The following is a 15,225-nucleotide window of genomic DNA, read 5'->3' as shown; positions in this document are numbered from 1 at the left end:
CAAATATCTTCTCCCATCCTGTCGGTTGCCTTTTAGTTTTGCTGATTGTTTCCTTCGCTGTGGAGAAGCTTTTTATTTTGATGAGGTCCCAGTAGTTCGTGTTTGCTTGCCTCAGGAGAAGTGTTGACTAAGAAGTTGCTGCGGCCAAGATCAAAGAGGTTTTTCCCTGCTTTCTCCTCGAGGATTTTGATGGGTTCCTGTCTTACATTGAGGTCTTTCATCCATTTTGAGTTTATTTTTGTGTATGGTGTAAGAAAGTGGTCCAGGTTCATTCTTCTGCATGTCGCTGTCCAGTTTTCCCAGCACCACTTGCTGCAGAGACTGTGTTTATTCTGTGGATATTCTTTCCTGCTTTGTCAAAGATTAGTTGGCCATAGGTTTGTGGGTCCATTTCTGGGTTCTCTATTCTGTTCCATTGATCTGAATGTCTGTTCTTGTGCCAGTACCATCCTGTCTTGATGATTACAGCTTTGTAGAATAGCTTGAAGTCTGGGATTGTGATGCCTCCTGCTTTGGTTTTCTTTTTCAAGGTTGCTTTGGCTATTCGGGGTCTTTTCTGGTTCCATACAAATTTTAGGATTGTTTGTTCTAGCTCTGTGAAGCATGCTGGTGTTATTTTGATAGGGATTGCATTGGATATGTAGATTGCTTTGGGTAGAATCGACATTTTAACAATATTTTTTCTTCCTATCCAGGAGCATGGAATCTTTTTCCATTTTTTTTGTGTCTTCTTCAATTTCTTTCATAAGCTTTGTAGAGTTTTCAGTGTATAGATTTTTCAACTCTTTGGTTAGATTTATTCCTAGGTACTTTATGGGTTTTGGTGCATATGGGTTTCTTTTAAGGTAAATTCTAGGGACCTTGTTACTGGTAAGTCAGATTTGTGCATTTCTATACATAGCAGGAAAGATACTCAAGTCTAAGGACATGAACATAATGGAAGCTCAGTTGGTTGGATCCCCATGGGTAACACCACAGCAGTTAAACTATACAGTGAGTACTGGAAGCAGCTGCATTTAAGTATTCTATCAAAGAAGAATCTTTTGCTCCAAGAATTGAGGCCTTTGTCTCCATGATACAAAAAATCACCAGGGAGTAGGACTCCATGGTCCCAGTGGTCCGAGAAGGGCGGATTTGCAAAGTTGGGATAGGGCCACGTGTGGTGAGAAGAAGCTGGCAAAGTTTCAGATTCATTATTCCATCAGAGCACATCAGCTACTGAGACACACAACACCCAGGAAGAGGTTCTCTGGGCACCTTGGAAACCTAGACTGGGACTCTGATGCCATGGACTATGCTGGGGCACTATGTTGTGATGGAGCCACCTCCGCTTTTGAGAACCCAAAGATACATAAACAAGTATGTTCATGCAGCCTTATCTATAATATTAGAAGATAATAGACACTAACAGAGGAACACTTAAACTACTTATGGCAAAATATGGTAGGCTGGAATACTAAGAAGCCATAAAAACTGATGATGAAGATGCATATTTATCACCAAGGAAGATGTTTACATAAGTCCGGCCAAAAGCCAGGTTATAAAATAGTGTAAGAATGATCCTGGTTTGATAAATATTTGAGTGCTGGTGCATGGAAAGATATACATCAAAATGTTGATGATCTAAATCATGGGATTGTGGGTGATATTTTTATTTCCTTCATCAGGCTATTCTATCTTTTCCAGGTTTCATGCCATAAATAGAGTAAATGGGAGAATGGCTGGATGGATAAGAAACACCAGGGTTGGACAGTTTCTTCAATTCAGTAACAAGGCTACTTGAGTTAGCCAACATCTTTGAAGGGCATGTCTAACAATTAGAATTTTTCTATGCCTTCAGTAAACAGAGGATTCTCTTTTTGCCTGAAGAGATGCTCAATAACATTAGTATGCCACAGAGCATTGGAAAATAGGTGTATGCTTGCTTTAAAGAAAACCTAATAAAAATATCAGAGGCTTATGAGTCAAGTTAAATAATGACAGTTCATCCTCTTCCCAGTGCTAATCGGTTCAGTAATAGGTAGAAACAAAGCAAGTGAACCAGTAATGTTCCCCATGTCTGGTTCTCCTGTCTCATGTGTAAAATGGGGCTAAATCACACTGGTGGTTGTCTCCTTTGCTTTCCAGTCTCCTAATTGTGCTCCTGAGGAGGAGGGCTGCTAAGGATAAATCTTGGGCAAGAACATCTGTTGGAACACAGATGGCAGTAGGTAAATGGTTTCTCTGGCATTCCATTTTTCTGGAAGTCTCTTTGTAGCTGCTCTTTCTTGAGAACAGATACTCTCTGAAAATATCTGGGAAGGGCCAATTAGACCAGCTCTCCAGCTTGAGGTGGCTCAATCAAGTGGCTCATTGCATGTGTGTCGAATTGAATTAATCATATTCAAAGAATCTCTTTGCTGGTTCTCGACTCCTGTGTTCTCAGTGAAATCTTGAGAAACACTGAGTGGAAACTCGTGTTTGTTTTTCCTCTCAGGGCCTTAGGGGATTAGTTGTGTGGCATAATAAATGGATAGTTTGACTCTGATTTCCATCTCCACACTCCCTTATGGTCAGCTCCCTACCTTCTCTCACCTGGGGAGATCAATCCACAAAGACAACACTGAAAACTTAGAGACTATGTTAGGCACTCAATAACAACCAAGTTAAGATAGAAAGCATTTCCTTATTGACCCTTCAAAATGGCTTTTTTTTTTAATTGTTATTTTTGGAAAAGGACCATTTTATTGATTTTAGGACTTTGCCTCAGTTATATTTCTGAGAAAGAAAGGCTAAATTATAAAACTCTTCTCCTGGTCTCTGGATGTGTAAAAATAAAGTTTAAAAAATGGCTCTCCCATTTTATGGCACTATGTATCTATTTGACACTATCCGTTGGTAGCTTTGAGCGCCAAATTTAAGGAAACAATACATGTAAAACACCGAGCCCGGTTCCTGAGCATGCTGGAAGGTCAGCTTACATCAGTTCCTTTCCCTTTGTCCCTTGTGAAGTTTACAATTCTCGTTGTAAATGGGGGTGGTAGTTTTAGTTTTCAGAACACTCACGCAAAAATAAATTTAGCTTAAAAACAAATATAAGGAAATCTAAGACTAGAAATTAAAATATTGTTATACTAGAGGGATTTAGTGATCCTATAAACACTAAATTCTGAGGCCCTCCAGCTGGCTTTCCCCACTTAACACACAGAACACTGGCAGCCAGGAATTTACTCTTCAGATAAAAGATGAAAGAGCCCTCTCTGGGAAATCTGACTAACCCCACTCCTGCCCCCAAAAAAGCCCTAACAATACTGACATGGGGCCAACCAGAGTACCCTACAGAAAAGGTCATATGCTAAGACTACCAATTAGCTCCTTATGAGCAGATAACCAAGTATAACCAGGCACTTGAGAAAAAGCCTTTACCATGAGTGATAGAGACCAAAACAGGAAAAAATAGCACCTTAGAGGAAGAATGGACTATCATAAGGAAATTAAATAATGTCATGCTAACTGCTAAAACAATCAAACCCATATAGAATGATGATTATGTATAGCAAAATGCCCAAAAGGGAAATTCCTGATACGTGGGTGGCTTTCCTCCAAATACTGATTTAGGGATCCTGGCTCCTTCCAACCTTTTGAAAATTTGTCATTTGTATTCTATTTTGTAGTGGGTTTCCAATACCATGTAATGTCCATGCTGACAAAACCTGGATCTATTCATTTATACCTAGAAAATAAATGAGAAAATCAGGAAGATTATTATTACCAAGTTGTTCAAAAAAAGGAAAAGCAATCATAGTATACCACATAGTTCAACTTTCAATCTCACCTTTAAATAGCATACATACAATAACAACGTAAGCACAAAATAACAATCAGCTAAAATCACACATAATCATTTTGGGAAGACGTGTACATGTGCGTTGTGGAGGGGGAGAGCTAACTTCTCGTTTTCCATAGTGGGGAAGTCATAGATGATCCCTAAAACATAACAAGAATATATACAAACATATTATTTAGAGGTAAATACCAAAAGAATAAAAAAATATGAAATTAGTTGTTTCCAAGAAAAGGAATTTAGAAAGTGACAAACTTTTAGACCAAGTGAGCATAATTTTGATTTCTTAAAAGAAAAAATGGCAAGCAATACTTTAAGGTGTTAACAGTGATTGTCCTTGGATGATGGATTTTTGGACAAACTTTTAAAATATTTTTCTTCCATCTGTATTTCCTGCATAATCTAAAATAAACATGGGCTACTTTTATGGTTGAAATATTAGATAAAGTTTAAAAGTAATGTGTTTTTCTATCTGAAAAGGAGTTTTCATGGCATTAGTTTGCTCTTCTAATTGATGGAAAACTTGCATACATTTGACCCTTTTGTAAACATACCAGATATGACCCTCTTCCACTTACTTTCTTAACTACCTTGTTGTTTTCTTTTTCTTAACAACAAAATAAATGTCTCTCTAGGAAGGGTTGCAATTTTTAGGACCATTTCAAGGCAAATTTGACCAGTAGTAAGAATACAGAGAGAGAGAGAGAGAACAAGAGTGCATGCACAAGCGGGGGAGGGGTAGAGAGAGGGAGAGAAAGAATCCCAGGCAAGGCTCAATCCCACCAACCATGATATAAAGACCTGAGCCAAAATCAAGGGTCTGACGCCTAACTGGCTGAGCCACCCAGATGCCCCTCTTTGCCACAATTTTATAAGAATCTCAAGGTCAAAAATCTATATACTTTCTCTCCTTCCCTTCCTCTTAGCCTTTTTTCCTCCCAAATTCCATATATTGGGGAAAAATAACTAACATTTGTATAATCCTTTACACCTTTCAAAAAGCCTGTGTCATCTACATTTAATCCCCACAATACCCATTTCAGGAGTGCTTAGTCATCCAGAAGTATAACCTAGAGAGTTGTCTTTGTTGTGAAAACATCTGCAGCCAAGGTCAATATGGGGGAGAAGACTGGGCATTCCATCAAACAAAAAACAGAAGGGACACACAAGAAATTTCCTACTATGATAAGATGATATGCTTCTCAGAAGAGTTTCAGAAAGCAGGCTTCTCCCTTGATCCAAGGCTAAGCAGACTGCAACTCACCTCTGCTAGATCTGGCACCAGCCAAGACTAAGAATCACCCAAGGAGTTGTGCTCAGTTCCTTGGCTTTGGTTTAATTCCTGCAGCTCTCTCTGGTTACCCTAGCAACACATATTAAGCCTGGAGGTTTTTTTGTTTAAAATATTATTTGAGGTAGTAAAGCAGAAGTGGGAGGGTAGGAAAGGTGAAAGGAGATTTTAGGACCAAATTTTTCTAAGACTTCAGACTGAAGTAAGGCTATAAAATACACCAAGAACCACTCCCCACCCGTGAAACATTTCCCTAAGACTTCACCGGCCAAAGTCAGGAGTAATGGGGCAGGTCTGGTTGTAGAATATTGAAGAAGCCTAGGGCAAGAATCGTTTCCCTGGTTCACGGCCAATTTGGTAACAATGGTCCTCTGAAACACAAAATCCTTTCGAGTCTTTTCAAAAATACTGCCTTCAGAGGGGTTAGTATATGAGAAAAGAGCAGTATTTCCCCTGTATTGTAAAGAGAGCCAGGAAGCCTCCTTGATGGAGAGAGATCCAAATATTTTTACCAGGATAATAAGAACAGTATAATTTTACCAGAAAACCTAAACCAAGGCTAGAACAGATACTGAAAACTGCCTGTAAAACTTAGCTTCCTAGCTCCCACTGTCCACCACAAGCATCATACTTGTTCAACGGCAGAGACATGTTTTTCCAGCCATTGTAAAGGTCTCTGTATTATGAACACTGGGCGGTGCCAGGGACAGTCTTCCCTTTTTTTCCGAAAAAGCACAAAGTCATTCTTCCCGTGACCAATTCGCATAATGCTAAATTCCAAGTCTGTGATGGTGAGGAGTATAAAGCTAACAGGATTTATTCCAAGACCATAGCTCTGTCCTGGCCTGGCCTGATGAAGGAGCAAAGCTTTGTAAATAATTGCTCGTATACTTATTTGCCTTACCGGACTCTATGCCTGTGGTGAGCAGGGTCCACCCTCACTTACATCACTTACCCCAATGCCTGGTGCTAAGGGGTTGAGCAATAAATATAGAAGAAATAAAGAAAGCAGGGAGAACACACCATTCCTCAGGCTACTCTTCTAAATATGTAGTCATGGCCAAGATTTTTCATGGAAGCTTTGGAAGAGATGAAAATCTATCTGGAATAGACTCTGGTAAGCAGGAGGTTGAGGAGATGCCCCCGGGTGCCGCAAAGCTAGGAAGTGGTGTTGCTTATTCTCAGATGTGGAGATGCTGATTTGTGCCCTGACCTCCAGACTGCAAAAATCCCTGAGAGCAGAGCCACGACTTTTCTCAGAAGGGGATTAGGCAGTTTGCCTGAGACTGACCCAGTTTTAGCACAGAAAGTCCGGAGCCGGGAGGAATGCCTCAGTCCCCATCAAGTCAAGCAACTGGTTGCCCCAGAAAGCATGTGAAGAGACACTCAAGCACCCAGGCAGGTAACAGATCTCAGGTGAATTCTGCATCAGAAAGCAAGATATCACTCTACAGTGGGACACTGGGAGAACAGAAAATGCTTAATCTACCATGAACGTGTCTTTTCAGTCAAAAGTTTAACTTTTTGCAGGACTATATTCTGATGTCCTGCCAAGACCGTATTAGCTGCAGAATTCCCTTGGGGTAACTAAAATGACTTGTGGGTTCACTGTGGGGTTATCTGAGATAGCCTATAGATAAGAATTGTTTACACATCTAGATGCTAAAGAGAGTCTGCCGTCATGAATTTTGGCATAATATTGAGCTTTAAAAAAAAGCAACTGACTATATTAAGCAATTTGTTCTTGAGGCTACCTCAGAGGTTTTGAGTAGGTCATTAATTTCCACTCCTGTTTTTTTTGAAGAGAGGACATTATTTTGTTCATCTAAGAGCAAATCAAATTTGTTAGACCTGAGCTCAGAGAGAGTAGCTAAGACTCAGCCCTATTTTCTCCATTTTGTTCTTCCACCCCGTGCACATTCTCTCCAATATGTCAATGGGGTGTTGGAACAGAGTCTGGAAACAAACATATAAGCTTGGACTCTACAGACGGAACATCTATACAGACCTTTCCATTTATTAAATAAGATACATGCTATAAAGGTTTGTGTTCTCAATGAAGAAAAAAAAAGCCAGCTTGGTATTTCTGGAATAGTTACTAACATTTAGTGGGATTTATATATGGCATGATAGAATTGCCCCTATCCTGCAATTTCTGGAGGAAGCTTGTTCTGACATATTTTCTTTTTTGTGCTCTAAATATTTCGAGGTTTAAAATACGTAACAAGCAAATTTGACAACCCAGAAAAACTACAGAACACGCCACAAATTACACAAAAGGTCCCCAAGATTTCCTGGGTAAGATGCTTCAGCAGTTGCTGAAAGAGTTCACCTCTGGATGAACTTGCATCTCTACCAGTAGTTGATTACTCATTCAGTTGAATAGTAACTGCCAATGAAGAAATAGTAACTGCCAAAAAAATACGTAGTAACTGCTAGAGATTTAGACAAGTACAAACTGGTCATACATTAGTTTTACTCAGTTTGTTGTTCCAAATTGCATGTATTCCTTGAAAGCAAAAAAAAAAAAAAAAAAAAAAAAAAAATTAAAAATCTTGAATATTTTTATACTAGACGTAATATTCTCCTAATGTTATCAGTACACACCCATTGTAGCAACCAAAGGCCATTGTAATCAGTGTTGACATGGAACACACTGTATTCTTTGTTTATAAGTTATCAACAAACTTGGCCCTTTTGGAGTTTTGTGTTTTAATTCCACTTTTTTTTTTTTTTCCCTGAAAGAGACAATATACAAGTGCAAGGAAGAGGGTTTGAAGTTTATATATGGATGCTAGACTAGTGATTGGAAAATTACTAGGATCCGTAAATTACATACATATGGACATGGGAGCTATTGCAATGGGGAGGGGGCAAATATATGACAACTCCTCCCTGACTATACAGAGGTAGGAAAGCATGAATTAAAACACGAGAAATGCCGGGAGAGAGCAAAACATGTTTTGGAATAATCATGTTTATTCTCTCTGAAAAGGTACATCTCTAGTGAGTTGCTTATAACCATAACCTAAATCCTTGTATTTCCCATGAATCAGCTTTTACTGAACAAATGTAAGAGGATAAATGATTACCATTCCCCTTCCAGGAACATCTGCTTCCAAAGGAATTTTGGCAGAGTTTACAAGTGATGTCAGACTGCCAGGCACAAAGATTACAATCTGGTTAATTCTTGCCCTGGCATTCCTACCTCCAGGGGAGCCTTGTTTAAATCCATGCAAACCAGAGTTTGAAAATGGATTACTATACATTCTCACTGGAAAACAAACAAAAGCTTGGAAACAGGAAGTGCTTAGAATTTCAGTTTTACTGAGTCTCTTAAATATTTATATTCAGCATTCCACAAAATATCATTTTATAAAGATGTTTGGGAAAATAAAATCCCAATGAGAAATACTTCCAGTCCTGTTGTTCACCATCAATGAGTATTTATTGAATAACTATCTTCTTCAAGATCTAAGGAGTCACCAGGCCCTTTCTTTATAGACCAAGGCTGTTATTCACAGAATAACTATACTTTAGCCATCTAGTGGGCTGATCTGAATTTCATAGGATCCTACAGTTACTTTCTTCAGCTTTCACTGGGTCTTCTGAAATGTGGTTAAAAAAGGATTCTGACTAGTTTCTCTAGGCCAGGAGCTCCAACACCACTTTGGCTGAGATGATTCATTATTGTGAACATTTTTAATGGGGATGAAAGGAAATGACTTTTGGGTTTGGTTGTAATCTACAAAACAAAGGAAAGGCAACTCCTTTGAATGTAAGCTTTGACGGATAAGAAAGATACCCTAAATTAATTCAAGACAGGATTATGTGAAAATATCCACTGAAGTCAAGTGACAATCAGATTTTAACAGCCAAAATAAAGTGGCTGGGTGTGGGGATGGTGGGGGAGGGGGGAGGGGGAGGAATGTAGGGGTGGGGGCAGGCAGGTAGAGAGGAATGTACTCTGTGGGGCACACAGGAAGCAGCAATGACTGTTGCCAGCATTTGTTCAGGTCAGAACTGAGTTGAAGAACCAGAATGTGCCTTATAGATTGTTCAAAAGATGGCACGTTATCATTTTATTGTATTTTAATGATTGAATCATTTTTTTAATATTTATTTTTGAGAGAGAGAGAAAGAGAGAGAGGGGCAGAGAGAAAAAGTGAGAGAGCATCCCAAGCAGCCTCCGCAGTGTCAGTGCAGAGCCCAATGCAAGGTTCAAACTCACGAACTCAGATCATGATCTGAGCCAAAATCAGGAGTCAGACACTTAACCGACTGAGCCACCCAGGTGCCCCTCAACTGTTGAATTATTATGTTTGGGCTCTCTGTCAACATTTCATGAAGTCAGTTGATACAATGAAAAATAATGTGGCTTTAGTAATCAGGAGATTGGGTCAGTAGACTGGCTCATTAGACCCCAGGCTAATCTCTTAACTTCTCATTCTCAACATTGAGAGTGCAGATACCTATTTTAAGTTCTTTACAGATTTATTGTGATGATCAAATAAAGTAATATAATAAAATATGAACGTAGCTATGTAGTAATTTGAAGTAATATGAATGAAGAGCATTGTGAAAAACCATAATTCACCATTCTAAAAGAAAGTATGATTATCCCACACATCAGTTCTGGCAGTTTATCTTAGTTAACTTTTACATTCAGAGAACTCCCTGTCATCAATTCCCTTCACCTCTTCTATGAAGTCAGCAGCACTGGATTATTTTAACGAATGAGGATATTCTTACATTGATCACCGTAGAAAAATGGGTCTGCTCTGTAGACACCAATTAACAGGGAAGTGACCCTTGCCTGTTGCCAGGTTACCAGAAGCTCTCAGTCACCCTGCCTTCAAGTTCTCATTCACTCTAGCAGTTAAAGGCTACAGGATGCCATCAGTTTCCTCTGATGTTCAAGATTAGCTTAACTTTGTTTCCCCTAGACCAGAGGCCTGATGGTACTCTTAACCAAGAAGCTGAAACGAACTATGCAATGATTATACTCCCCCTTCTCCTGCAACTTGACAGGAACTGCCCAACTAGAACCACAAAGAGTGCGAGCACGAGCACAGGAAAATCTGACCCAATGGCAAAGGAATGTCGTCCCCCTCCTCCAAGTAAATACAAATGTGTATCTAGTTATCAAAGAACTGTCCAGGAGGGTTAGCAGGCTCTGGTGTTAAGGAGCCCACTGACTTGTCACTCAGCAGCCCCAACGGTTCAAACAGGAACTCCAAGGACATATGAATAGAAATGATAGCCAGATTTTGGGGTTTGTTTTTTTAAGAGTGAGATATTGGAAGCTGGCTCCCATTCCGTGGCTATGGGCCTTCCTTTAAATACAAACAGCAGCGAGAGCCGAGAATGACTGCCATACGTGAATGCCAAATAAACACAAAATGACAAGCACAGATTTTTGGCTTTATATTAAAGCTTGGTTTTTCAACAACCCCTTTTGTTGCCTCTAAAGACAATGGTCGCAGTGTTTCTGAGCCAGATCCTGGGCTTCCGAGCATAGCCTTCCTTGCCGCACCCGAACCCAGTTCACTCCACAAGCAGGGTGCGTGTCCCCTTTGGGTTTGAAAACAAGCCATCTCTCCCCTCCTGGCTGGCTGTTCTCGAAGTACTTGTTTATTGAAACTACCGAGGAGTGGTATATGAAACTGGGAATTTGCAGGCCAAGCCCAGGGTAGTCTGATGAGGGATGTGCTGGTGATTTCTACTGGGTTGGGAAACAGTAGCTTAAATTGGGAGCTGTACAATGTGAGTCCCCCGACAGAGTAGCTGGAGAGAGTTGAGGATTCACACATTTGGTTCATTCATTATAGGTTTAGTGTTTTCTTTTCTTTTTTTTTTTTATGTTTATTTATTTTTGAAGGAGAGAGAGAGAGGGAGAGAGAATGAGTGGGGGAGGGGCAGAGAGAAAGGGAGACACAGACTCCAAAGCAGGCTCCAGGCTCTGAGCTGTCAGCACAGAGCCCGACGCAGGGCTTGAACTCACGAGCCATGAGGTCACGACCTGAGCCAAAGTCGGACACTTCACTGACTGAGCCACCTAGGCTCCCCTAGGTTTAGTGTTTTCTAATTAGTGTTTATCATTTGTCTTTATGTCACTGAGGGGTAACAATAATTGACTTAACCGGGTAGAACTGGTGGGCTTTCTACTCTCCTTCTCACGTAGCAGTTAAAACAGTTCCAGAATTCTCTTACGTGGCTGAATAAATATCTCAGATGTTTACGCAGGTACGTATCTAAGTGCAGACTTGTGACCCACCCCAGTAAGCCCCCATCTGGTCGTGTATGTCAATTCCTCCCCAGACATTGCCTTTTTGAGGCTTCACAAGTTCTGCTGGAATACATATTTTTTTACTCTTTCCCATAATCTCACAAAGGGTTTTTTTATATTTTGTTTTGCTTTGCTCTTTGCTGATTTTTTAACCCCCCAGGAGAAGAATTGGATTCAAAATTGTGCACTGATATTTTTAATGATTATTTCCATAACGTAAGTAATTTCTCCTTCTAATCCTTTGCTTCGATAAGCTTAGTAAGTTCTGAAGAGGAATGATTTAAGCATAAATACAGTGGCACTCACTACCAGTTTTCTGTCGCCTCCAAGTCTGTGACAAAAATGACTTAATGGACTCCACGCCAAATGTGGCACCTTCACATTTTGTCTTTGTGAAAAAGTGATGGTTACAGCCCCTGACAGTTCCTCCTATCTCCATAGTTCTTTGCCTTTCACAGTACCCTCCAATAACCATTATCAGGCTTGGTCACCAGAGCCATCCTTATGAGGGGATTGTCATCATCTCCATTTTATACAGGAGAACACGGAGTCTTAGAAAAACGAGATTTACCAACAGCCATGCTATCTCTACACGGGGCAGAATTGTGATCCAAGCCTGCATCTCCTTATTACGAAGTCAGTGATCACTTAGGTGGCGAACGCTATACGAGTAACAGGAAAAAGAAATAGTACAATGTTTGTAAACCACCTGGTAGAGCTGGACATATTATTGCTTATGGAGGCTCAGGTAGGAACGCATTTCTTCTTCAAACAGCCACGTTCTGCCGAACGTGGCTTCTTACCCGTTCACGGTATGAGACTTGAATCACTCTGAGAATTATCTGAAGAGGTCATGCTCAGTGTACCTTCTATTTATTTATTCGTGCTTTTACTCGCTCACTCACTTTTCTATGCATTTGCTTATTTCTTCATCTACTTATTTATATTGGGAAAATGTTGCTTTCTCTCTTACTGGCACTATCGGCCTCGGTAAACTCGGTAAAATCGTCTTAACATTTAAAGAATAAGAAACAAGAATTGCAGGCCACTTCTCAAGCATGTTGTGAAGGATAACTAACGAAAATTCATGTGATGCTTAGCAGTACATTGTTCTAAGCAGTTTTACGGACATCTATAGCTGGTTTCAATGAAACGTGTTTGTCCCTTTCATATTAACCCATTTCCAATGCAAATTTCAATAGGTCTAAAGAAGCTAAACGCACTCTAAAGAAGACATTGTTTATAATTCTCCTACTTTCAACATTTGTGGTAGAATCAAAATAATTCATTTCACAAATGCAAAGAATCATATTCATCAAAAATACATTGAAATTTTAAAAATGGTACTTCTATATAACTAGAAGTCAGTTTACTACATCCTTAAATGAAAGCTTTCATGATGGAGATCATTTAGTATCAGAAGTTTTGAGGGGCGCCTGGGTGGCTCAGTCAGTTAAGCGGCCGACTTCGGCTCAGGTCACGATCTCGCGGTCCTCGAGTTCGAGCCCCGCGTCGGGCTCTGGGCTGATGGCTCAGAGCCTGGAGCCTGCTTCCGATTCTGTGTTTCCCTTTCTCTCTGCCCCTCCCCCGTTCATGCTGTGTCTCTCTCTGTCTCAAAAATAAATAAACGTTAAAAAAAAAATTAAAAAAATAAAAATAAAAAAAATTTTTAAAAAAGTTTTGAATATTCATACATTAAGTTCATGAAGACCAAGAGAAAACAGAAGCTGATGTTAATAAAAGATATTTATTCTTTGCTGACACATTCTCTGCTTTTGTTGTTTGCACACAAACTAAATTCTGAATCTGGTGGAATTCAATGAAAGCTGAAGTTTCTACATGAGTCCAATGAACTCTGGACCAGAAGCTTCATTGAAGGCCAAATTCTTCTTCCGTGTACATTTAAAAATACTCTATTCATTGTTCCCTAGACAGTGTTTTCTGAACAAAAGAGAACAGCAGGCCCCAAACCACAGCCATGAGCTAGGATTCCTCAGATTTAATTTGTTCAAAGGCCTGAGCGGGGTCAAGTAATCATCTGTAGATAAACTTCACATTGGATAAAACGCCAATTTTCAAAACAAAATACCAAGAGAGGATGAGAGAAAAAAAATCTGAATGCTGGCTAGACTTGTCATCATCGATGGTATAGATTTAATACATCTTCAGTGTATTGTATCACTAAAAAACTTCAGTGAGTCAACAACATTTTCCTTAGTTGTGGCTTATAATTAACAAGGTGAGGTGACAATTTAGGATTCAAGCAATCACACCAATAATCTGAAGAAGGAAGGAACTGATGAGGCCATTACTTTCATTTGTATTAAAATTCTTCTTTTCCTAAATGCATTCTTTCAGACTAAGCCTAATTTTGTTTACTTCTAGGACTCTCCATTTTGCACTTATTAAAGAAAATTTATTATAAAAGTGCAACCAAAGAATAAAGGATAATCTTAAGGAGAACAGCATTCATTTAGGAGATGCTAGGAATATCACTTAAGTATCATTTTGAGGAGAAAAAAAAAACCCAGAGAATCAACATGTGTCTCTTCCAAAATTGTTCTCACGGATCTAATATGTAAATCCAGGCTTTTTGTGTCTTTTGTATTAATAATACTCACTCCAAAAAGGAAAAATAGACCCCATGTAACTAACTTCTTTTTTTCCCCACAGTAACCTAAATCCTAGTAAAATTGAAATAAACTTTTCTGTAAATAGTTTGAAAAAACAAGGTGTGGGGGGGGGGGTGGCGGTGGTCAGCTATGAGGCAAACTTCCTGATGTTCCCTACCGGGCACTTGTATTTGAACCTGTGCCTCCAGCAGTTTCCTATTATCTTTCTTTCTTTTCTTAGAAATTCTCTTCAGAAATCCCTTCAGATTCCCTCCCCTCCCTGCCATCTCCCATTTGCTCGGGAGCCCAACCTGTCAGCCTCTGCTGGTGCTCTGAGCTGCTCAGTCAAGTCCTATTGGTTCATGAGTTTTTTAAGCAAAATACTGGGAGAAACTGTTAGAGGTTTTGTTGTTGTTTTCCTTCAAGCTCAATAAGACAAAAAAATTTTTCTCCCAGTAGCCATATAGAAATAAGAGAATTAGGGGCGCCTGGGTGGCTCAGTCGGTCAAGCGGCCGACTTCGGCTCAGGTCACGATCTCGCGGTCCTCGAGTTCGAGCCCCGCGTCGGGCTCTGGGCTGACGGCTCAGAGCCTGGAGCCTGCTTCCGATTCTGTGTCTCCCGCTCTCTCTGACCCTCCCCCGTTCATTCTCTGTCTCTGTCTCAAAAATAAATAAATGTTAAAAAAAAAAAAAATTAAAAAAAAAAAAGAAATAAGAGGATTAAACTGATATTTTAAAAAAGGAAGAAAACTATGATCTTTTCATTGTATTCCCTTTCCTGGATACCACTCCCAGCAAAATAATCTCAAATCTTAATCTCAAAATCTCTTGTGCTACCTCACCTAGGGTTTTGTAGTCCTTCTGTCACAGAGCTTCTTCCACCGGTTTCCTGGGGCTTCTTCAACAGCAGAAGGCATTCCTTTGATCAGAATTTGGGTTCAACTACCAGCTGGATGCACATTCCCAACTCCCCAGTGCTTTGCTTTACAGCCCAAACTGACCCCACTGCGCAAAGAAAGAAGCAAGGATGTCAGAGCAAGTCCTGGCTCTGTTTGCAGCAGAGAGAGTGCTTTCTGGCATCGCACACTGGAACCCTGAAAGATCTCCCCAGAGGGAAATATATCTACACACACGCATGTGCACATGCGCACACACACACGCACACACACACACACACACACAAATGACTAAGACTAGAATAGTTTAAAGA

This window comes from Neofelis nebulosa, chromosome 11 (genome assembly GCF_028018385.1).
Source record: "Neofelis nebulosa isolate mNeoNeb1 chromosome 11, mNeoNeb1.pri, whole genome shotgun sequence".
NCBI classification, from domain to species: Eukaryota; Metazoa; Chordata; class Mammalia; order Carnivora; family Felidae; genus Neofelis; species Neofelis nebulosa.
This window is presented reverse-complemented; position numbering follows the sequence as displayed.